At 34.9% G+C, this 27152-nt stretch overlaps 1 long non-coding RNA gene across 1 annotated transcript in view; it reads left to right on the top strand.

The window, feature by feature from the left end:
- The window catches only part of LOC144381513 (uncharacterized), an 82064-nt gene extending 65164 nt beyond the window's left edge, over positions 1 to 16900 (top strand). The window contains exons 2-3 of the long non-coding RNA XR_013446777.1: positions 7524 to 7578; positions 16767 to 16900. This is a non-coding gene — a long non-coding RNA (uncharacterized LOC144381513). The remainder of the gene's footprint in view (positions 1 to 7523; positions 7579 to 16766) is intronic.
- The last annotated feature ends 10252 nt before the right edge of the window (positions 16901 to 27152 follow it).

The raw sequence follows: 27152 nt of genomic DNA, 5'->3' as shown, positions 1-27152 counted from the left end.
GCAAGATCTCAGCCTGAGTTATCTTATAATTATTGTTCAATGAGTTTCATTGTTGTATTTATTGTGCTTATCACTAATGGAAGTAGCTTTTCATTTGTATTTATAATGTATTTATTTCATAGGATGTAGACAATTTAATTGATTTTACATGGTCTTAAATAAGGTTTATTAGCTTTGGGTAAGGTAAGTTTTCCAGTGGACTATATTTCACTTCAAAGATATTTAATATTTCAGAGGAAAAATATCTACATTTTGGGAATGTTAAATAAAAAACCATATCACATTCCTTAGCATGCAAAAAGAAAATCTGAAAAATGTGTAATATTCCTAATGAATTTTGTAACTGTAAAAAATAGATGATTTTAAAAATGATTGGGCCTTTGTTTGGAGGTGGAAAAAAGGGACATGAATAAACTTAGTGAGAAATTCATACTTTCTTATAAAGTATGTGAAGATCATTAATATATCACTATGCCCCAACTCCTTTTGCAGTGAAAGTATATTTTGTTGACTGTGACCAAGAATACTACAATGAAAATTATAATTTTAAAGATGGAGACCTCATATTTATTGATGATTTCTAAACTTAGGTTATTAATCTTCTTCATAATGAAAAGTTATTTAATGGTCCCTAAGAATAAACTGAGGGGTTCTTTCAAAACATATACAAAAGTACAAGATGAGAAAGGTATGGGAAAAAGTCAGGTAACATGGATAATTTTATGGATTTCAAAATTCATTTAATGGATGCCACAAAGGGACAAAATTAACAGAAAAAAGGAAAAGAAACAAATTAAAATATGTAAGATAGAAAATGGGTTAAGCTGATGGCATGAAACTTTGAATTAAAAGTCCACACAGAGTGTCAGAATTAATCCTTTTAAAAACTTCCACCTAGATTAATCTTAATAAAATTTGAACCCTAAAATTACATATAGGGGAAACAAAATTTCTATAAAGAAATTTATATCTAAATTCTATCTAAATCCTACAGTTTAGATAGCCATCAGTCACAGCCACACACTAGAATATGTTAAATATAGATTAAATAGATGTCTTCTAATTTCTGAGGAAAAAAATTTTGAACCTAGAATTCCAAACTCTGTTAAACTCTCAGTCACTGTGAAAAAAATATATAGGTTTCTTTATATACAAAAGGAACGGGGGTATTAGCTTCCAAAATATTCCTCCTGAAAGAATTACTCAAATTTTTAGTGAGACAAATAGAAAAACAAAACAAAGCAAAAGATCAGTTATCAGTAGTGTTTACCATTGCTAGAAATCTGGAACCAAGGCAGGTGTACAGGAAGGAAATTCTAGGGATGTGAATAGATCAGAGCTGTGGATGTGAGATACAAGTAGACAGTAATAGGAATGATTACTCCAGCCTAAGGTAACAAATGTGAAAGGCATTCTTGACGTTTTACATTGCCTACCTCAGGATCCAACCAGGGTGATATATGAAATAAGGACCAGAGGCAGACTTTTTAGCCGGGAATCTATATTTGCAAGTGGCCACTGTTAGGCTTTCCTTGAACCTCAAGAACAGCAACAGGTAGAAAAATAGGAAACATGATATTAAATTAAAAAAAAATAAATTCCACTTCTCATTCTCTAGGATATGAGATGAACACTAAATTTCAGTTTCTTTTCCTAAACCCCAATGTTATTTCTTTAATTTATTTCTTCATGTCATTTTTTTTAATCTATAGCAATATACTCTTCTTCCCTTAATATTTCTCCATATGATCTTCCAGAAACACATGTCCAAATACTGTATTCCTCAGCTTGACATATGTAATTTCTTTCTCTCTAACCCAACCATGTTGGGTTAAATTAAATTCAAACTCTAACTAATGAACCAAATTAAATTCAGAATTAAATTCAAACTCTAACTAATGAACCAAACGACTTCTGATATCTGTCTTAGTCTATCTTACCAGCTTCATCTCTTGGTATATCCTTCCATTCTCTCATTTTTCCAGTCGGGTATATACAGTCTTAACTGTAACTCCCTGAGTGTTCTCTTGCCCTCCCCCATCCATTCCTTCTTCCACTACTTTTCTCACAGGGTGTCGATACAGGCTTTGCTGGTGTGCTAAACAACACTGGGTTTGAGTCCTGAGGAGCCAACTTGCTAAGCCAATATGACTAAGAAATGGGAAAAAATAATTTAAATACTCTGGCCAGAGGCAAGATGGAATGAAGACTTCACAAATAAGTAAAAAAGAGTATCAGAGTAGAAACCACCTAAAAAACATGAGAAAGGTCCAGTATGATGACTATGAAAATGGATTGTGTTTCACATCCAACAATACATTAGGAAACTCATTCACCATGATTGAGTGGGCTTTATTCTTGGGATGCAATGGTGGTTCGAAATTCATGAATCAATCAACATGATACACGAAGTCAGCAAGAGAAATGATAAAAACCACATGATCATTTCAATAGATGTAGAAAAAGCATTTGACAAAGTATAACATCCATTCATGATAAAAGCCCTCAACAAAATAGGTTTAGAGGGAACATACCTCAACATAATAAAGGCCATATATGAGAAACCCACAGCTAACATCATACTCAATGGTGAAAAACTGAGAGCTTTACCCCTAGGTCAGGAACAGCACATGGATGTCCACTCTCACCACTTTTATTCAACATAGTACTGGAAGTACTATCCATAGCAATCAGAAAAGAAAAATAAATAAAAAGCATCAAATTGGTAAGGAAGAAGGAAAACTTTCACTATTTGTAGAGACATGATACTATATAGAAAACCCTAAAGACTCCACCAAAAAACTACTAGAACTGATAAATGAATTCAGTAAGGTCACAGGAAACAAAATCAATATACAGAAATCCATTGCATTTCTATACACTAATAATGAAGTGGCAGAAAGAGAAATTAGGAAAACAGTCTCATTTACAATTGCACCAAAAATAATAAAATACCTAGGAATAAACTTAACCAAGGAAGTTAAAGATCTGTACTCTGAAAACTATAAAACACTGATATAAGGAATTGAAGACAACACAAACAAATGGAAAGATATCCCATGCTCATGGACTGGAAGCACAAGTATTGTTAAAATGTCCATATTACACAAAAAATCTACAAGTTTAATGCAATCCCTGTCAGAATACCAATAGTACTTTTCACAGAATTAGAACAAGGCCAATCCTACAATTTGTATAGAACTGCAAAAGATTCTGAATAGCAAAAGCAATCTTGAAAAAGAAGAACAAAACTGGAGGTATAACAATCCCAGATTTCAAGATATACTACAAAGCTGTAGTAATCAAAACAGTATGGTATTGGCACAAAAAGAGACACATAGATCAATGGAACAGAATAGAGAGCCCAGAAATAAACCCACAATTATGTGGTCAATTAATCTTAGACAAAGGAGTCAAGAATATGCAATGGGAAAAAAAAAAACAGTCTGTTCAATAAATGGTGTTGGGAAAACTGGACAGCTACGTGCAAAAGAATGAAACTGGACCTCTTTCTTATTCCATAGACAAAAATAAACTCAAAAGGGATTAAGGACCCAAATGTAGACCTGAAACCATAGGAATTGTAAAAGAGAGCACAGGCAGTAATTTCTCTGAAGTCAGCAGTAACATTTTTCTAGATATGTCTCCTGAGGCAAGGGAAACAAAAGCAAAAATAAATTATTGGGATTACATCAAAATGAAAAGCTTCTGCACAGTAAAGGAAACAATCAACAAAACTTAAAGACAACCTATTGAGTGGGAGGAGGTATTTGCAAAGGACATATCCAATAAAGAGTTAGTATCAAAAGTATATAAGAAACTTACACAACACCAAAAATATAAATAATCCAATTTAAAAATGGGCAGAGGACCTAAATAGACATTTCTCCAAAGACATACAGATGGCTAACAAACACATGAAAAGATGCTCAACATCACTAATCATCAGGGAAATGCAAATCAAAAGCACAATGAAATAGCACCTCATCCCTGTCAGAATGGCTAAAACTAAAAACACAACAAACAATTAGTGTTGGTGAAGATGTGAAGAAACAAACAAGAACCCTCATGCACTGCTGATGGGAATGCAAACTGGTGCAGCCACTGTGGAAAATAGTATGGAGCTTCCTCAAAAAATTAAAAATATAACTACCATACAATCCAGTAATTCCACTACTGGGTAATTCCATTCCCCAAAGAATACAAAAAGGAAAAGACATGCACCCCTATGTTTATTGCAGCATTATGTACAACAGCCAAGATATGGAAGCAGCCCAAGTGTCCACTGATAGATGAATGGATAAAGAAGAAGTGGTATATATACAATGAAATATTATTGTTTTCATTGCCATTTGCTACAACATGGATGGATATAGAGAGTATAATACTAAGTGAAATAATCAGTCAGAGAAAGACAAACACCATATGATTTAACTCATATATGGAATTTAATGAAAAAAATGAACACAGAAAAAAAAGAGACAAACCAAGAAATAGACTCTTAACCGTAGAGAACAAACTGGTGGTTACCAGAGGTGAGACGGGTGGGAGGATGGGTGAAATAGATAAAGGGGATTAAGACTACACTTATCATGATGAGCACTGAGTAATGTACAGAACTGCTGAATCACTATATTGTACACCTGAAACTAATAAAACACTGTATATGGACAATGCTGGAATTATTATTTTTTTTAAAAAATCATGTCATTTGTGAATAAAGACAACTTTACTTCTTCCTTTCCAATCTGGATGCATTTTATTTCTTTTTCTTGCCTGATTCTAGTGGTTGAAAACTCCCATGCAATGTTGACTAAAAAAGTGAGAGTGGACACCCTAACCTTGTTCCTGATATTAAGGGAAAGCAGTCTTTTACCATTAAGGATTACATTACTTTACATTTTTGACAGATGCCCTTTATCAGGATGAGGATATTCTCTTCTATTTCTCCTTATCTGTTGAGAGTTTTTCATGAATGGGTATCGGCTTTTGTCAAATACTTCTCCCATGTCTGTTTGAAATGATTGTGGTTTTTTATCCTTTATTCTATCAGTATGATTTGTAACATATATTAATATTTTCAAGTTTTAAATTGACTTTGCATACCTGGAAGAAATCCCACTTGGTCATGGTATAATCCTTTTTATGTGTTGCTGGATTTGGTCTGCTAATATTTTGTTGAGATTTTTTGCATCTATATTAAGGAAGATGATCTCTAGTTTTATTTTCTCATAACATCTTAGTTTGTCTTTTGTATTGAAGTAATGTTGTCCTCTTAGAATAAGTTGGGAAGTATTCCCTCTTCCCCACTTTTCTGTAAGAAGTTATAAAGTACTGGTATTTCCTCTTAAATTTTTTGACAGACTTCATCAGGGAAATAAATGGGTCTGGGCTTTTTATTGTGGAACTGTTTTAAGTTACTAATTCAATTTCTTTATGTGATTTCTTTATCTATAGACCTGCAAAGTGATCAGGGATTTGTGCCAGACTACAAATCAATTAATTGCTTCCTTCTTTAAAAAATTTTTGCTATAAATTTTTTTTTTAAGTCAGCTGAACTAAACAGTGTACTTAATGAAGTAATTAGTTTATAATCTGGTGTATGCTCCTTAAGTATGCACAAAAACTTCATGTATGAGTACCTGTCCCTGGGCCACATTTTGAGTAGTAATGGTCTACAGTATGAAGTTAGGATTAATCAAGACAGTTTGGCAACAACTTGATAATATGAGCTACTTAAAGCAGTAAAGGAAGGATTTATTATGTTATGCTGGGATGTATCATCGTTTTAGTCCATTTGAACTGCTCTATCACAGACCAACAGGCTTATAAACAACAGAAAATTATTTCTCACAGTTATAGAAGCTGGAAAGTCCAAGATCAACATGTTGTCAGATTCAGTGTCTGGTGAAGACCCACTTCCTGGTTCACAAATGGCCACTTTTTCACTATAAATTCATATGATGGAAAAGGTAAGGGAGTTCTCTGGGGTCTCTCACTCACAAAGGCTTCACCCTCATGACCTAATCATCTTCCAAAGGCCCACTTCCAAATAAAATCACTTTGGGCATTAGGGTTTAACATGAATTTGGGGAGGTCACAAATACTCTATAGCATTCATAGAACTTAAGGGTAGGCATATGGCCAGGTTCAAGATAGGGTCTAGAATAATGAACTGGAAGATTCTGTTAACCAGAAATACATTTTTTTTTTTTTCTCTCTCATCTTTTGTTGTTGTTTTTCCTGATTAACTTTCTCAGGTTCTCTTTCACCTGGTACAATGTAACCACCTCAAAATTCCCAGCATGGATATGTATCTATTTGTCCCAATGATGTTCACTTCCTATAAATGGATGGTATCATATAGTGCAAACATGTTTGGTGGCTCCAGTGTGTTGGTGGCTCCAGGAGAGGATGAAAGAGGCATGTAGCAGAGAAGACAGTCTGGCAGACACTGCCGAAGTGTGTCCTATTTATATTTTAATATGACTGATCTTAAGAATTACTTTTCAAACTAGTCTGAAAAACTTATGGTCCATTACTTTAAATGTCCAATGCAGGTAAATCTTGCAGGGTAAAATTCATTTTTTAGACAGCATATTTAATTTTATCTGAACTTGATTTGAGTCCACTGCATTGTCAGGCTAAGGTATGTAGCCGTTAGCTGAAAAAATAATATGTAATTTATTGTATGGACTCTACTGATATGTAATCAGTCTGATTTCCTGTGTTGATTGTAAATTATTTGCAATTTACAAAGGAAGAGTCTCAAAACATTTGAGTGATGAAGATATGTATAAACTCCCAAGTACATCATTTAAAAGGACAATGTTTATTCAGATATAGGTATTCTTATTTGGGAAACTTAATAATTCACTCTCACTAATATTTGTCATTTGTTATATGCATGAACTTCGAGGTTACAAGCAATAGATGTGAATAAATAGTGCTTAATTAACAAAGGGAAAGGTTGGCTTAAATATATACATATACACACACACATATACATATACATGTATAAGATATATATACACATAGATGTGTGTATATGTTTATAATATATATGTCACCTCATTAGCATGAATAAGACACTCCTCTCACTGAGAACAATTCAAAGGTTTTAGGAGTTGTGTGCCAGGAACTAGAGACAAAGATCAAATATATTTTTTTATTATACCATAGAAGTCCATTATGATTTTTATCTTTGTTCCTCTCTAGGTAAAATATATTTTTTCTTTGGCTTCTTACAAGAATTTATTTGTCTTCAGTATTCTGCAGTTTGAATATGATATGCTCACCTGTGTGGAGTTTTGGTCTTTATACTGCTTTCTACAGCTGTGGTTTGGTGTCTTCCATTAATTTTAAAACATTATTGGCCATTACTATTTCAAAAATTTCTTCTCTATTCTCTCTCATTTCTCCTGGTATTACAATTACATATATATTACACTTTCTGAAATTGTGACACAGAGTTTTTGTATACTCTGTTATTTTCTAAAATTATTTTTCTCTTTGCATTCCAGTTTGTGAAGCTTCTACTGACTGACCTTCAAGCTCAGATGAATGAGTTAATTCCAGGTAGAAAAAAGTTAGATCTTTGATGTATTTATATTCATATTATTGTCTATGAGGAAAAAATCTAAAACACTACTGATTTACTCCATGTACATATGGGCTCAGAGAATTAAACACTTACAATGTTGCACTCTCTAAATGATTATAGCATATTTTCAGTGAACAACCTATATTTTATTAGCATGTTGAATAGAAAACTATAGTATGCAAACACAACAGTATCTATCTGACTTTCTATTTCAATAAATTAAAATTAATATGCACATAAAATAATGAACTCACACATACACAGGTACACACACATTTCGTAACTAGATTTATCCATTGGAAAAAAGATCGGATTTCCAAATTTAGAACCCAGACACTTATGCAGTGAATGTATGGTTCACAGTTCTTTTTTTTTTTTTTTTTTCTGTTTAAGGGTCTTTGGATTAATTCACATTTGAAAAGGCAAGAACAGAATGGATTTTATTTATCTGTGATGTCGTAGTAGCAAAGTTCATGTTTGTTTAAAAAAAAAAAGACTAAAAGTATTTTCAAATGCTGAACAATCAGCAATTTAAGCAAAATCTGTCAAACCCAGATGTTGTTTTGACAATCCATCCTAAATAGACTTGTTTTGCATTCCTATCTCTGGTTTCAAAAAAAAAAAAACAGTGCACTGAAACAATGCAGTCCTCAGCAAAGGGTAGACTCTGTGGTAGTGAGTAAAGCTGGAACAAAAAGAAGGGAGGGGAATGAAATAGTAGGATTCCATTGTCAATGGATTGAATTAGAGTAAATTCAATTATTATTAATATCCAACATTATTATGATTACTTCAAAAAGACATAAACAATAATTGTATTTTTAAATTCAATTTCTTAAAGACCTTTTGGAGGGCAACACTTCTTTTTAATGCTTGAAAATGGCTACTACACATTCTTACTTTTATACATTTAAACTTGAACCCCTTAAAAAAACTTCAAAATAGATTCTAGTCTGTACCAATTACTTCAAACAATAAAGTTTAGGCAAATAATTTGAACAGTGTAAAAATTCTGTTAGTGACCAAAGGAAAAGGATAGAGAGAACAGCTTTCCATGCCAGTGCCTGATTGGTTATGTTTGGCTGAAGTGCAAATTATCTTGCAGAAAATAAACACCATCGTAGTGGCCAGTTGAGCATTAATTTTGAAATTGAAGAAAATCAAACAGAGTAGAGCAGCAAGTGTTGCTAAGGAAACACCAAGCACTCTGTTGTAAAAAGAGCAAGGCAAGGGGGTGTTGCAAGTGACAGTATTCCTTGGAGTTGTACAATAAGCTAACCTAACAAAGGACTTTTATACTTGAAGGGAAGGGCAGTGAGTGCAATTCTGCCTAGTAGGTTGATAATTAAGCTGAACAAGTCACAAATATAGTTCTCTCTTTCCCAAGCTATAGACAGAGAGATGATGACTAAGAGGCAACAATACCAGAACAATACTAAATAAATCAAACTTTCTAGAACAATATTCAAAAAGAATTGTGAAGAAATTTAGATTTTTGTACAAGTTCAGTGCACAGAATTTAAAATCAATTATAGGTTTATTGAAGAAGAAAAAATACAACTCAACACCCAAAAAACAAATAACCCAATTAAAAATGGGCAAAAGACATGAATAGACATTTTTCCAAAGAAGACATATAGATGGCCAACAGACACATGAAAAGACGTTCAACACCACTTATCATCAAGGAAATGCAAATCAAAACTACAATGAGATATCACCTCACACCTGTCAGAATGGCTAAAATCAACAATACAAGAAACAACAGGTGATGGCGAGGATGTGGAGAAAGGGGACCCTCTTGCACTGTTGGTGGAATGCAAACTGGTGCAGCCACTCTGAAAAACAGTATGGAGGTTCTTCAGAAAGTTAAAAATAGAATGACCCTATGACCCAGAAATTGCACTACTAGGTATTTACCCAAAGAATACAAAAATACTAATTCAAAGGGATATATGCACCCTGATATTTATGGCAGCATTATCTACAATAGCCAAATTATGGAAACAGCCGAAGTGTCCATTGACTGATGAATGTATAAAGAAGATGTGTATACACATACAATGGAATATTGCTAAGTCATAAAAAAGAATGAAATCTTGCCATTTGCAATGATGTGGATGGAGCTAGAGAGCATTATGCTAAGCAAAATAAGTCAATACGAAAAAGACAAATACCATATGATTTCACTCATACATGGAATTTAAGAAACAAAACAAACAAGCAAAGGGAAAAAGAGAGAGAGGGAAACCAAGAAACAGATTCTTCACTATAGAGAACAAACTGAGAGTTGATGGAGGGAGGTGGGTGGAGGATGGGCTAAATGGGTGAGGGGTATTAAGGAAGACACTTGCGAAGAGCACTGGGTGTTGTATGTACCCAATGAATCACTGGATCCTGAACCTGAAGCTCATATTACACTGTAGGTTAGCTAATTGGAATTTAAATAAAAACTTGCAAAAGGGGAAAAAACTTAAATAACAATAATAATAGTGTAAGTGGTGAAGTCTGAAGAATTTTCATCTGTGTCTTTTAGAGAAGTATTGCTCCAGATGGCACTTCTACATTATCGGTTTTAGCTATTTCAGTTAGCTTCTTACATTTTCATGAACATTTTGTCATTAGAAAACAAGGTTGGTGTTAATATGATCTGAGAAATTCAGTTGGTTTTATCTGTCTACCAAGTACAACTTTTACCTTTTATTAGACTTGCTCTAATTTTACAATATTTATTACAAAAAATTGTTGGTTGAAGAGTTCTAAGATATGCATTCAAATGTGTTATCTAAACGTATTTCAAAATAAGTTATGAAGTAAATTCACTGATATGACTGGTGATATATGTTATAACTCTTGTGACATTTAAGAATTTCCAGGTATTTGCCAACTCAGAATTTAGCATATAGATTCTATGTTTGCTTACAGAGATCTGAAATAGACTTGTAGATTTGCAACAGAATGATGAACATCTGCAAATATCTAAATATCAAACTGTAGCATTTGCTTATTTCCATAGTTCCATGAGCCCATCCACTATGGCCAATTTCAATATTCATGAATCATCACTGAATGCAGAATTGGGAAGAGAGGTACACGCAGTTGAACACCATTATACAGTATTTCCCCTTTACAGATATAATAGGTATAAATAAGTCTAGGAGAATAAAAAACAGTTAAATGTAGTAAAACAATTAGGAAGTGATGACTTTTAAACTATGACAATTTTAGTATAGTTCATTTCATTATAAATTTATGTAATTTATTTTTAAATAATGATTGTGTTTAATAACCGACTCACAAAACTCCTTGAAATTTAACAATTAGCTCCTGCAAGCTGGTAGAACTGGCTCCAGTCTGCCGCTGACCAGTTCCATTAATGTGGAAGTTTCCTTGTCCTTTCCTTCCTTTCTTTCTACATGCATATTATGATTAGTTTGGAATTTGTCTAAAATATCTCCTCAAATCATCAGCTGCTCCAATAATGCCCTCTTCATTTTGCTATTTCCAGTATTCATAATTGATTTTAATAACTATTGAGCAACCAGGATGTGCTAATATTGTATGAAGCCAGCACAGTCACACATATCAACTAATTAGAGCGCCAGATGATTGAAACAGCTGCTTCTCCTGAATAATCAGTTCACTGGATATTGATACTTTGCCAACAGATGGTTTAAAAAGGTATGTCTTGAAGCTACCATTTGGGTAAATATACAACTCATCTGTACATACAGATAAACAGAATGACTTGATCTTGATCAAAAACAAAGAAGCAAAAAATAGTTTGTCTAAGAGTCAATCAGCACTAGAGGAATTGGATCCGTCCTCAATGTGTAGCTTACCCACTTAATCAATTTGCTTTTTGGAATTCTCCAAGAGATAAAACACTCACAGCAGTTTGGCTAAGAACTCCCTGCTTCAGCTAAATAATAATGTCAGAATCTATGAGTTATAATGTAACATTAAGGAGTATAATGACAGTTATCCTCCAGAGGATGTTTCAAAATCACAATGAAGTAACAAGCAATTTGTTGAGGATCCTTCCCTGCCAGTTGCCAAAGCATTAGCATTCCATCTGCCAGGCAGTGGGATTAGCATATCCCTAGTGAAGTTGTTATGGCAACTTTCAAAAGACTAAATCAGGACTTTGTAAAATCTTTAGGAAATCATGTGTGAAGACTGTATTAACTTCTTTCTTTAGGTATATATTATGTTAGCTTTTTTCCTTGTTGCTTATTTGTTTCTATTAATTTGTTTTAACATCTATGAGATGATAAATGGCAGCTCCACGAGACACTGTAACATTTTTTTTCCACTTGAGCAACTGAAAGCAATGGTCATAATATGTTTCTTCCTCTTAGAAATAGCCCAAGAGAATTGGTATTGCTTTAAGTCAAGTTTTTACAAAAGCTTTACCCACACTGAAGCATTCTGAAGAATAGGAGACACATTGTACATGTCTTTTCTGGGCTTGCATGTTTACACTGCCTGATACTTTCATCAATCTCCATTGATTCATAGCTGTGATTTTTTTTGTTGTTGTTATTTGCAGCATATACTAAGAAATGTACTTCCTGTGGTGTTTTTCCTGAAAATGTCTTCTTATAAATACTTTCTAACATTTCAAAGGCACTTGAGATTAAGCCAAGGAGCTCTTCTCTCACTGGTTAGAAAGTCAGGTTGATAAAAAAAAAAATAAGGCTGCTAACATAGTCCACCTCTACTTATACATTAGAAGAATGTTTCTCTGCCTGGTGCACTCTGGAAGTATTAACTTGAGATAGGAAGAGAGCTCAGAGTGGTGGATTTTATAAATTAATTACCACAGGCTAGCACTATTAGGACTTTGTATGCAAACAGTTTGAGAAAATTATGAGGCAGGTTTATAGTTTTAATAAAGAATAGAAACACCTGGCAGCTTGTAAGAAGTTCTTTAGTTACATTTTGTCTTCATCCTGCTCCATTTTTCTGTTTTGTTTTGCCCAAAGTTACTTTAAATGTTCTTGATCTCAGGAAGTTATTAATTTCTGTTACCTCAACCAATTTTATAAAAACAAAGGAAACACCCTTTTATATTTCTTTCAAGACAGATGTGTAATTTATAACTGAGTAAGGAAAGGGTTAAAGTATAGGCAGGGAGAGATAAGAGGCCCCTGACTCCCCTGACTAGGCTCAGGCAGGCAGCTATGTGACCAAGCTCACAGAAATCCCAGATGTGGAGAAATGTGAGATCTTAACCAGAGAGAAGGAAACATAACAAATCCACCTTGTTTGTTCCAAATATAGTTGGGATAGTTCATGATATTTACAAATTCACATTGTTTGTTTCAAATGTTATAGACAAGATAGTTACCAAGGTCCCTGGTCAGTTTTCTATAAAAGACTGACCAAAAAAGCCCTCCTAAAAGCCCTCAGTGGCAACCATGCAGGACCCCTCTCATTTTAGAGAGCTTTTTTTTCTTTCCTTTCTGTTTTCACCTCCACTTAATAAACTTTCACTTCACTTCACCCTTTTGTGTCCGGGAGCTTCATTCTTCAACTCTGTGAGACAAGAAGAACCCTGCAACCCTGCCACATAACCCACTGATACAGCCTAATTTCTTTTAGATAGAAAACATGCTTATTTGTGTAATATTTTTTTTCAAGCAAACAATCGCAAATTATTCTCTTTAGTGTAATACTCGCTGCAATGACAATAAGTGTATGATGGCTTAGTAAACGAGAGTAGCTTATTTTCTACTCTCCTGAAGTCCTCTTTTCTAAGACAGGACTCATATACCTCCCGTTTTGCTGCCCTACCATCATCCAACATATGGCTTCCAAATCATTTTGCCCACCTACATTAAGCCAACTAAAAAGGAAAGTGAAAAAAGAATCCCATGTAGAAGTCTTGGAAGTGGTATACCTCTGCTCATATTCCATTGGATAGAATGGAGTCGTATGACTACATCTAACAAAAAGAAAAGTTAGGAAAAATAGCTCAACTTTGTTCATAAATTAAAAAGGAAATGGATCTGGTAACCAGCTAGCAATCTCTCCCATGGTATATTACAGAATAATACTAGGTCACTATGAAATCAAATGATGCATTCTGTGAAGTTTAAAATATTAATGTTTGCCAGTATTGTGAAGCAATGCTTCTTAATTATGTGAGCTACAATTCTAGATAAGAAAATAAATAAGTAAATAAAGATTACCTTTCCTTTTGTTCACATGAAAGTAGAAAATAAACTCTTTCGCACTGCTACCCATTCACTCATTTACTCATTCAGTATACCATAATAACTAGTTTTCATATTTTGTCTTTTTATGGGTTTTTTTTACCACTTTGTTTCTAATAATAGACCATGTCTTAGCAATCTTAAAATCACTAAAGGTTTATATGAAAAAATATTATAGTTCTGCAGGCTTAAAATACAAAATAAATTTCTTCATGCAAGAAAACATGTTTTTTTATTCTGTGTGTTTGCTTTCTCACTCATTTCGGTTGTATCTTTCGAATACATGGAGAGTTATTACTGCCAATACCCACAAGTTATGTATAATGTTATGTATAATGGCCTTTAGTTGGAAACTCTTTATGAACATATGTTCATTGGTATATAATTTACAGGAACTTTTTAAAGGTATTTTCTCATTAAAGATCACTTCAGTAATATTATGAATATAAATTTAATGCTGTTTCAAATCCTGAAAGAATTTAGTATGCTAATGTTATCTTCTTAGATTGTCAGTCTTATCTGTATTTTATACTAATAGAGTCTTTCTGTACTTAGCACAATATACAACACTTTCACATGCTATTAGAGAACATTATGAAGGATAAATAAAATTATAATTACAGTCAGGAAATTGATTACTAAGAATAGAAAGAGAATATTGATAATTTTATCTTTAGCTACTAATTTAGATGCTTTATATTCTTTTAGATGCTTTTATATACTTTGTCTACATTTAAGAATTTTAGTGGCCAGGTGTTAGGGGAAAATGTGGCTAGGGAGAGGCAGGGGATTAAAGAAGAAAATCATGAGCAATAAAAAACAAGACTAAACTATGTCTTTTTTCTGACTGGGATTTTGTACTTGCTCTCTAACGCCCAAAGAACCATCATCTTCTTTATAAAATATACACTATTTTCCTCTAAAAGTCTCTCTGTCTCTGTCTCTGGGTATGTCTCTCTCTATCTCTCACACAATACCAAACCCCACCCCTAACACACTGGGCATGATAAGTGGCACCAAATGTGCCCACAAACAAAACATTTCAGAAATTCTGGAACTGTTGGTCCTGAACTCATGTATAGGATGGCCTCCCTTCATTTCTTGCAGATCGCTGCTCACAGAAGTTGAAAAACTCACAATTCCCAATGCCATGGATGGTGTTCTTTAGCCATCTGCAATGTCCAAAATTTGAGAATTGTGTTGTATCATCTACCACTAAAAACAAAACAAAACAAAACAAAACAAAAAAAAACCCATAGTACCTGGTAGATCTCTTTTTGTTGTGAAGGCATCATATTCCACACCTAAAAATATTGGATGAAATATAAAGCTGCCAGCTTTGAGTTAAACCTGGAGTAGAAAAGGTGAAAGCTTCCATGAAAGCAGTGCTGTTGCTAGGGCCATATGATACCAGAACTGAGGTATTAGGTATGTCAGTGGTGGGAAAAGATGCTGTGTGTTTTTGATGGAAAGCATCACTGGAAAAATTACAATGCAGTGCCCTGGAGATTTAGAGCAAGATTATACCATCCATAGTGGGGAATTATATGCTACCTGAGAAATAGTTCCTGGCCTGTTACTAGGCCTGTGTTTTGTTTTATCCTCCAAGTCAAAAAACTGGACAGGCCCAACAGCAGTGTATTGTGAGATGGAAATGGTACATCCAAGATCTAATCTCATTAGGACCAGAAGGCACAAATAAACTGCATGGGTAGGTGTCAGAATTCCCATATCACCCACCATAGTTGCACAGAGTCCTTCCCTTTGCTACTACATGTAGTCAAAAGAGGGTTCTGTACAACCAGCTAAAGGAGGAGAAAAGGTCCAAATTTGGTTTAACATATATGTTAGCTGGATATATGGATGCAACCCAAATGGATGGCAGATGCACTAAAGTCACATGAGTGACTTCGATGAAGTCACAAAGAGTTATAGTGTATCTGGTCACCATTTACTATACAATGAGAAGTGACCTGAGATGAGAATATATATATAGATTTCTGGGCAGTCACCAATGGCCTGGCTATTTTGTGAGTGGTCTAGAAGGAAAGATATGGAAAATTGGGCATAAGGAATTCTGGGATAGAGGCGTGTGAATAGATATCTGGCTGTGCACAGAGAATGTGAAGATACCTGCATCATACATTAACATTTACCAGAATATATTCACTATGACAGAGGCACTGAACAACCAAATAAACTAAATGGTTGGCCAGTTGCTGTCAGCCAGCCTCATCCATGGGTCACCATGGGACTGCGACAATGGGCACATGAACAGACTGATCACATTGACAGAGACTGATGCTACACATGGGCCGAACAGCATGGTATCCTACTTACAAAAGATGATATCTGAATGTCTAATCTTTCAGCAACATTAAGCCCCAGATCTGGCACCATTCCTTGAGGAGGTCACTTGGGTGCAAGTAGACTACAGCTTGGTCACTTGAGTGTAAAGCAACTATATTTGTCTCCTTCCATCTTGGAAGGGTCAGTGGTTTGTCCTAACAGGAATAGTTAATCTTCCCAATATGGATTTTCCCCTCCTGTCCACAGAATGTCACCTAGCACTATTATCTGTCGATTACAAAATCCCTGATCCACAAACTTGGAATTGCACACAAAATATCATTTGACCAAAAGACCTATTTCACACACACACACACACACACACACACACACACACACACACACACACACAGAATTGTAGGAATGGGCCCATGACCATAGGATCCACTATTAATATCGTATTCTGTACCAGAGGCAGACAGACTCACAGAAGGTAGAGCTGAAGTGCCAGATCAGAGACAATATTCTGCTGGGAAGGAGTGTCACCTTTCATTTAGCAGTGATCTGAGAATCAAAACAACTACACAGCTTACTCTACATGAACATGACTTTGGCATTCCACTATGTTCATCAATTTAACTTTATAATTCCAGAAAACACCTGCCCAGGAAGATAAATATGGAGAATTACTTCATTGTTTATTCAAGTAATTTCCTAGAAGATCCATCAAACTCTTCAACAGAAAAGCATCAAGCAACAATTTCCACTCCAAGACTCTTTAGATTCCTTACTTCAATATCTTCACCTTGCTGTGTCCATTGACACTGAACTATTACAGTTGACCTTTGAGCAATACTGGTTTGAACTATGTGGATCCACTTATATGTAGACTTTTTTTCAATGAATATATTGAAAAACTTTTTGGAGACTTACCATAATATGATAAAACTTGCAAACAAACCATGTACCCTAGAAATTTTGAAAAAAAATTAAGAAAAAGTTAGGAATGTCATGAATGCATAAAATGTATATGGATGCTAGTCCATTTTATAATTTACTACCATAAAATATATATAAATCAATTATAAAAAGTTAAAATTTATCAAAACTTACACAAACACCTATAGACCATAGATTATGCCATTTGCAGTTGAGAGAAATGTAAACAAATGTAAAAACGTAGTATTAAGTTATAACTGCATAAAATTAACTGTAGTGCATACTGTACTACCATAATAATTCTGTAGCCATTTCCCATTGCTATTGCAGAAAGCTCAAGTGTTGTGAGTATCCACTTAAAATGCCATGTGACACTAATCACCTCTGTGTGAGCTAATCATCTCACCTCTCTCTAATAAGTTGCATATTGCAGTAAAAGGTGATCTCTCATCATTCTTGCATATCATTTTAGTGCAATACTGTAAAACCTGAATAACACCATAGGCCCCCTATGAAGTGTCACTAGTGATGCTAGAAGTACTCCCAAGAAGCAGAGAAAAGTCATGACATTATAAGACAAAGGTGAATTGATTGATATGTACCGTAGTTGCCGGTCATTTCAAGATAAATGAATCCAGCATAAGAACCACTGTAAAAAAAGAAAAGGAAATTCATGAAGCCATCACTGCAGCTATACCAGCAGGCAAAAAACCCTGCACTTTTTGTGAAATACCTTTTTATCTTGTATTGAAAATGCAGCTTTTATGTGGGTGCAGGACTGCTATAAGAAAGGCATACCTATAGACTTTAATATGATCCAAGAAAAAGCAAAGTCACTACATGACAACTTAAAGCAAAAAGAAGGTAAAAGATCTAAAGCTGAATAATTTAATGCCAGCAAAGGATAGTTTGATAATTTTAGAAAGAGGTTTGGTTTTAAAAATGTCAAGATAACAGGAGAAGCAGATTCTGCTGGCCAAGAGACAGAAGACAAGTTCCCGGATACTATTAGGACAACCATGGAAGAGAAAGGGTATCTGCCTGAACAGGTTTTTAATACTGACAAAAGTGCCCTATTCTGGGGGGAAAAAAATGCCACAAAAGACATTTACTCGTAAGGAAGAGAAGCAAGCACCAGGATTTAAGGCAGGAAAGGATAGAGTAACTCTACTGTTTTGTGCAAATGCAGTTGGGTTTATGATCAGGACTGCCTTTATCTATAAAACTGCTAATCCCTGAGCCTTGAAGGGAGAAGAGAGACACCAGTCTTTTTTGGTTATGCAACAAGAAGGCCTGGACAAGAACTCTTTTTCTGGATTGACTCTACTGATGCTTTGTCTCTGAAGTCAAGAAGTACCTTACCAAGAAGGGACTGTCTTTTAAAGTTCTTTTGATATTGGACAATGCCTTTGGCCACCCAGAACCCCAAGAGTTCAATACCAAAGGCATCAAAGTGGTCTACTTGCCCCCAAATGTAATGTCTCTAATTCAGCCTCTAGGTTAGAGGGTCATAGGGACCTTTAAGGCTCATTACATGCTCTAAGGAAAGGATTGTCAATGTTATGGAAGAAGACCCCAATAAAGACAACATCATGAAAGTCTGGAAGGATTACACCATTGAAGATGCCATCATTATTATAGAAAAAGCCACAAAAGCCATCAAGTACGAAATAAATTCCTACTGGAGAAAACCATGTCCAGATGTTATGCATGACTTCACAGGATTTACGACAGAGCCAATCAAAGAAATCACAAAAGAGATTGTGGATATGGAAAAAAAAAGGGGGGGGTGTTTGTTGGGGGAGGGGTGAAGCATTTCAAGATACTGATCTTGGACAAATTCAAGAGCTAATTAACAGAATATGACTTGATGGAGATGAGTGCTTCCAAACCAGTGCCAGAAAACAAACTGACATTAGACAATCTGGCTGAAGGGTTCTGACTATGTGTTTGACTTCTTTGATGACATGGATCCTTCTATGATATGGACACTGAAACTAAAGCAGATGGTGGAAGAAGTACTAGCAAGACATAGAAACATTTTTAGAGAAAAGAAAAAGCAAAAATGTCAAAGAGAAATTATGATGTATTTCTGTAAAATTACATTGTTTCTGCCTCTATTGCCTCCCCTTCCACTTCCTCTATCTTTTCTGCCTCTGCTACCAGAGACAGCAAGACCAACACTTCCTCTTCCTCGTCAGTCTACTCAGTGTGAAAATGGTGAGGATGAAGACCTTTATGATGATCCATTTCCACTCAATGAATAGTAAATAATCATCATGCCATACAGTTCATAAAATTATCTCTTTTGTATGTATGTGTCTTTGTGTGAAAACCTAATAACTGTGTAGCAAGAACTGTGTAAAACTTTTTTGTGTCATCATCATCGCTTAAGTAGTCGTCATTTGGAATGTCATGTGCAAGATGTGTATGGAAGTGCACAGCCTATCTTTATGTAAGCATAAGGTGAGTGATATTTAATATAAAATTAATAATGTGCTCATTTACTTACTATTTTATAACTTTGCTTTCTAAGAATTACATTACTATACAGTATGCCTCTCTCTCTTATAACTGGAAAAACTGCCTATCAGCCTATCATCACAGGTAAGTGGTTTTAAAAGACAGAAGCAATGTTTTCAATACTGTATTATGAAAATGACTGTAATACTATAAAAATTTTATAACAATTCCTTCATTATTGTATGGCTGGGCTACCATGAAGCAATCATATTGATTACACTGTACCATAAAACAATCGTATTTCTGTTTTTTCATTATCAATGCATGGGTCATTATACATATAAATAATAATGAACTCCTTTTTTTACATTATCTTTTCATTTTTGATGTCTAGTGTTAGTAATATATATAACATCTACAGTGTTTTGATTCATAGAAGACAATATTGATGATGATTCATCTTGTGAACAGATGACATAAACTTATGGTAACCATAAATACAGTATTGTAAATGTATTTTCTCTTCCTTACGATTTTCTTAAAACATTTTCTTCTAACTTACTTTATTGTAAGAATATGGTATATAATACATAAAATACAAAATATGTGTTAATCAAGGTTTATGTTATTGGTGAGGGTTCTGCTCAACAGTTGGCTATTAGTAGCCATATTTTTGGGGAATCATGAGTTATACATGGAATTTTGACTGTGCAGAGGGTAGGAGCCCTAATGTCCACGTTATTCAAGGTTCAACTTTATATCATGATCTTTACTCAATCTTAACCAAGTCTCCACATTGAAAGACCCGCCTTAGAAGGGACTTCAAAGATCTCAATATCTAATCTTTGTATTATTTTCTCTGAAATGATACTAAGATTCTGTTAAGATGGTATTCTTCTTTGCTACAATAAGCACAAATCTCAGTTTTATCTTTTCAATAGGTTGTTGTGTTGATATTTTGGGAGCTGGCATTCAACAGATCTTTGTATAAAAGATGAATATGCTGAATATGCTTCATAATGAAATTGAGGAATATACTATATATAAATTTATTACCTTTTCTTTAAAATGTTTTCTTCCTATGATTAAGCATGGGTCAGGTATAAAATGTATAGATAAATGAATCTCAGATCTCCAGTGTTTGTGTAGATGCAGGCTCTGATTTTGCCAGCTTCCTTGGCAAACTTTATTTGCTCCAGGAGGTGCTACTGAGATAAAAACCTTTGGTTATATTTATGGTGGCATATCTAAAGCAATCTGAACATATGTATAAAATAAAAATAAACATAAATAACAGATGTCAGATACAGCTTTTCTAGGAATAGTGTTAGAAAACATGTATTTGTCATCTGCTTAATAGCTTTGCTATTTGTAGATGCATGATTTTCTTTAGAGATTTACAGGAACAATTTCTATTTATTAATTTTAATAAGAATAGATGACAAAGAGTGTTATGAATTTGGTAAATTAGCCATGAAAAATTCCAGAGGCAGGTCATTCTTTTCATATAACCTGAGGTCATTTCTGCTAGGCTGTTCATTTATGCACTGCTGTAACTGGCCTTTGTAACTCTGAGAAAGTCCTAAGAGATATGACATTCCATCCTATAGGTAGATTTCTCTCAGTGGTGGGGAATAAAGAGCTAATTTGTAAACAGTTCTGATAAATGACTTTTACCTAGACATTCTTTTTTTTAACCTAGGTAGGGAAATATTTATTAAAATTGAATAAAGAATTTTTTCCATTGTTAATGTAAGGAAAAAGAACACCTCAATTATCATAATTGTCAAAATAGTGCATGTAAATCCATTGACCTAGTAATTTACAAAAAGAAAAGAATACAATGTTTTATATATAATGAGTTGGGTAACCTAAAATCAAAATAACACAGAGCAATGAATATACAATGGGGAAACGACAGTGTAGGATTGTTGAATCATTATGTTCTACACTTGAAAATAATTTAAAACATATAAAACTGTATGTTAATTATATTTCAATAAAAATGTCATTGGGATTTTGATAGGGATTTCATAATAGTAAAAAAAAAAAAAAAAAAAAAGACCATCTCTTCAATAAATGGTGCTAGGAAAACACAGCCACATGCAAAAAAATGAAACTGGACCACTTTCTAATACCATACACAAAAAAACAAACTCAAAATGAATTAAAGACCTAAATGTGAGACCTGAAATCATAAAAATCCTAGAAAAGAACAAGGGCAGTAATTTCTCTGACATCAGTCAGAACAACATTTTTCTAGATATGTATCCTCAGGCAAGGGAAACAAAAGCAAAAATTAAACTATTTGGACTACACCGAAATAAGAAGTTTTTGCGTAACAAAGAAAACCATCAACAACATAACAAGAAAACCTACTGAATGGGAGAAGATATCTGCAAAAGATACATGCAATAAGGGAGTTAATATCCAAAATATATAAAGAACTTATCTAACTCAACACCAAAAAAAAAAAAATCTGATTAAAAAATGGGCAGAGGACCTAAACAGACATTTTTCCAAAGAAGACATACTGATGTCCAACAGACATGTGAAAAGATGCTCAACGTCATTAATCCATCAAGGAAATGCAAATCAAAGCCACAATGAGATATCACCTTATACCTGTCAGAATGGCTGAAGGCAAAAAGACAAGAAATAATGAGTGTTGGTGAGGATGTGGAGAAAAAGGAACCCTCTTGCATTGTTGGTGGGAATATAAATTGGTATAGCCACTGTGGAAAACAATATGGACTTTCCTCAAAAAAAATAAAAAATAGACATACCATATAATCCAGTAATTCCACCTCTGGGTATTTACCAAAGAAACTGAAAACACTAATTCAGAAAGATATATGCACCCCTATGTTTACTGCATTATTTACAATAGTGAAGGTATAGAAGCAACCTAAGTGTCCACTGGACTGATGAATCAATTAGGAAAATGTGGTACACACACACACACACACACACACACATCCTGCAGCCATATAAAAAGGATGAGCTCATGCCATTTGCAACAACATGGATGGACCAAGGGTATTAAGCTAAGTGAAATAAATGAGACTGAGAAAGACAAATACATGATTTCAGTCACATGTGGAATATAAAAAACAAAACAAATGAATAAACAAGCAAACAAAAAGCAAAATCAGACCTATAAATACAGGGAACAAACTGATGGTTGCCAGAGTGAAGAGGATTTAGGATGGGCAGAATAAGTGAAGGGGAGCAGGAGATACAGGCTTCTAGTTATGGAATGAATAAGTCATGGAATAAAAGGCACAGCGTAGGGAATCTTGATAATGATATTGTAATAGCACTGTATAGTGACAGATGGCAGCTACACTTGTGGTAAGCAAAGCATAACAAATAGAGAAGTTGAATCTCTATGTTGCACACCTGAAACTAATGTAACATTATCAACTATATTCAACTATGCTTTCCACTTTTTATACTGGAAAAAAATAAAAAAAAGAAAAAGAAAAAGCAAGTGTGTTTTAATTTTTTCTTCTGATTTTATACCAATTATGTTAAATTTAAAAATAAATAAAGAGGGAAAGAAATTCCTAGGACAGAGGTGTTATGCTTTTTACAACTGTTATATTTATCAGTTAATAGCCTAGGCCAGTTGTTCTCAAAGCATGGTCCCTGGGTCAGCAGCTTCAATGCCAATGGGAGAACTTGTTTGAAAGACAAATTCTCAAACTCCACACCAAACCTACAGAAATTCTGGGAATGGGGCCTAGCAAACTAATTTAATGAGCTCTCCAATATGATTCTGACATACACTAGCCTAGGAAAAAATATAAGTTTATGTTCAACAAACACTGATCAATCAGTAACTATTTGGTAACTATTATTTGCCCATAGGGTAAAAAGAAAAATAGAAGGTATGTATCTGGAAATGAAAGCGATGTATTAAAATATAAACCTAAGGGACAACTGTGTGGCTCAATCGGTTAAGCATCTGACTCTTGATTTCAGCTCAGGTCATGATCTCAGGGTCCTGAGATCCAGCCCCTCGTCGGGCTCACACTCACCACAGAGTCTGCTTGAGATTCTCTCTCTGCCCTCCCCCACCGCCACCCCTGCTTGTGTGCTCTCTCTAAAATAAATAAATTAATTAAAAAAAAATCAAAAGTAAGAGAAATAAAATACAAACCTAAGTATTGCTACACTGAGCACCTTAGTTGTCTCGTCTTAAACATATGTGGAATTAAAGAATCTCTTGTTTCTTCCATTTCTAACAATCTATAATCATCTGGTTGAAAAAATAATCTAAACAAAATATGATAAACATACTTAACAGAAAAAAAACTATAGTTTAACATGAAATGATGAATCTTTGGGGTGAGAGGTTAAATTGAGGTCTGAAGAAAAGGTAAAATTTGAATACGTCAAGAGAAGAGGGGCACATTCCAGGTGGAAAAATGCTTTGAGCAAACCCATGGCAGATGCAAGGACCAGACATCCGGTGCCCTGGCAGAAAGCATGCTGGGACATGGTGGGACCCGGGGTGAGGGAGATCTCTAGGTCCACATGGCAGGTGGAGAAGTTGGCACTTGTCTCCGAAGCCCATGGGGTTTCCAAGCATACCACTGGCATGGGATAGTGGTATTTTTCCAACTTCACCTCTAATCGTTATGATTGATTGATGCAAGAAAAATGGTAGGAGTTTGTTAAACCAACCAGGCAAGAGATAATAAAGCCCAAAATGCAGTTATTTTAATGAGGATTGAGAAACGGAAAAGCAAAAAGAGAAATGAAAGGGTCTATGGCATTTTCATTATGAGCCTGTAGGAAAAGGAAGACTCAGTGGTGGTGCCACTAGTCCTCTCGGCCCCTGTTGGTTGTTTGGTTTGTTTGTTACAATCTGGAAGTCAAATTTATGTGATCTGAAACATAAATTGGAAAATCTAGCATATAAACCATATGATATCATTGTTTGAATATTTTTATGCTCCAATGATTAGAAAGTATAACACATACACAGACATTATCACATTGAATCTGTACTTCTATAACCACAATAATAGTTAAATGTGCTGATGCTAAAGTCAGATTATATAAATTAAACTCCCAGTTTAGTCACTAGCCAGCTATATGATCTTGGACAAACTGTTTCATCATTTCAAGAACATTTCTGACATTTTAATAATTTATTCTTAAATGATAGCCATCCTGTTCATTAATTCCCATTGTTATCTCAACAAATAGATTAATTCCTGATTTTATTTCCATTAATACACTTTTTAAAATAAAGAGGGTACAGAGGACAACTGCTATTGACTTTCTCTATAAAAATGATGTTACTCTATTAACTTAATTCTTTTTTTTTTTAAGATTTTATTTATTTATTTGACAGAGAGAGACAGCGAGAGTAGGAACACAAGCAGGGGGAGTGGGAGAGGGAGAAGCAGGCCCCTCACCCAGCAGGGAGCCCGATGCGGGGCTCGATCCCAGGACCCTGGGATCATGACCCGAGCTGAAGGCAGACGCCCAGTAACTGAGCCACCCAGGCGCCCCATCTATTAACTTAATTCTTATTTCTCCTAGGAAGAGACTGTTTCCTGTGCCTTCCTAGTACATTGTCAGATGGTGGTTTTTCTGGTCTTCTTTAATACATCTATTTTAACAAGCTCACTTTTCTGAGCCTCTGCCAGCTTTCTCAATTCTGCTTAAGCAATTCTGACATCTCTGCCTCACTTACTTGGTGCTTCTATGCTTCAAGGAACAATTTCTTGAAACATATTAAGCTTATCTCCAGTATTCTTAATGCATTATTAAATTCAAAATGATGAGTGAGTGTCCCTATATGAACAAACAAATTTCCTATCAGCCTTTATTCACCTTCGCTGGACCAGCCCCCTCAAAATCCCTAGTATGTTCTTCAGATTCCTCCTGGTACATATGAGCCAGAACCTTTGGTACTGAATCTTCTTTCCATAGGAAGAACCATAGCTTTCCACTGGAGTTCTGTGAGACTTGACCCTATTAGTCTAGAAGCAGTGAGTGGAGATAGAGACACATCAAAAGAGGCAAAGAATCATTTTTCAAGGCATTAACTTCAGTGAGGCCTTTTCATAATCTCCAAGAAGCACGGGACTACTCTTCTCTAGCAAGGAAGATGGCATCTTCCTATCCTGCTTAGACTATCCAGAAACATCTAGGAGTATAAAGATCTCTGGCATCTCTACCCAAATATCCTGGCTTCAGGGTCTCATTCCTTCCTTATTAGGGCTCGGGCTTCAATATGAGGGACCAGTTACGGCTGTAAATTGAGTTTCTTTTGTGGTGAGCATCTCTTACAACTAAGACCTTTGTTTTCAACACACTCTTACTTCTAGCTACAAAAGATAAGGGTTTTTTAAAGTGCTGCCAAGGGTACTTTCTGCGTTTCACACTATATTCTAAATTATTTGATTTGCTAATCTATGTCTGTTACTGTCTTGGGACGTCAGTGATGTTAACAATCACCAACAACACAATGTGTATAATAAGCATCACACGCATTCTTTCAAGCACTAATGCCATTACATAAACCACTGCTAGCATTTCACCTGCGTTCTATACTAATCCATGCTAGCAACTGCACTGTATAGGATGCTATGGATTATCATACCAGTTACCATCAGCAAGGGGATCCTTGTTGACATCTGGATACCAAGTGATCCACCAGAATCTCATCCTTCACCACCTGTTTTAGAAGTTCCCTAGATGCATACTCCAAGAAAAACATTTGATTGCAAATTAACTGCAGGAAAGATCTGTAGAGGAGTGGGAAGTAAAATAAGGAAGGCAATAAAATAAGAAAAGGTGTTTTAATTAGATAGGTTTCTGTTGAAAGTAACAGGGACTCAGTTTTGGAGGGAAAACTATGCTATATGCTGGTTGTCTGATCCAATGAGAGATGATCACTAAAGGCCTAGTTTAGGTCATTTTCAGCCTGTAAAGTGCATGGGTCTGGAGAAAGCTCTCAGGCAAAAAGAAGGACATCACTTGACAAATCAAGTGTCTCAAGTGCATATGAGTGGGGCTCCAACAGCATCCAGTATACCAGTAGCGTCAAATCTGGGCAATTTGCAGTCTGGAGGTCAGTCATCTGGTTTGACACTTCCCAAATTAGCAGAAGCTTCCTAAGGATCCCAGAAGAAAATACTGACTTTAGTGTTGAATACAGGAAAAAAATGTATGTGGCAATCCAGATTACCTCTGAAGAAGTAGAGTACTCAAAGTAGATGGTACCAGCTCCATAGGACATTTTGGGAATTTATGGGGTCTTTTCAGGTAACACAAATGATATAAGGAATAACCCTGTCATTTAGTGATTTGGTACCAGATATTAGTTTCACTGCTCAAGATATTCCCACAAAATATCTCATTTTCCACAGGAAATGCTCCTATTCATGTAGATGAAATATGTTTATAGTAATCAGAGAACATAATTCTGTAACAATTTTAGATATAAACACAAAGTGTTGTGTTTGGGTTTTTTTTGAGATTTTATTTATTTATTTGACAGAGAGAGAGAAAGAGGACAAGCAGGGGGAGTGGCAGGCAGAGGGAGAGGGAGAAGCATACTCCCTGCTAAGCAGGGGGAGCCTGATGTGGGACTCATCCCAGGACCCCAGGAT

Source organism: Halichoerus grypus, chromosome 4, assembly GCF_964656455.1.
Source record: "Halichoerus grypus chromosome 4, mHalGry1.hap1.1, whole genome shotgun sequence".
Lineage (NCBI taxonomy): Eukaryota > Metazoa > Chordata > Mammalia > Carnivora > Phocidae > Halichoerus > Halichoerus grypus.
The sequence above is the reverse complement of the archived record's forward strand: the minus strand, read 5'-3'. Positions and strand labels throughout refer to the sequence as shown.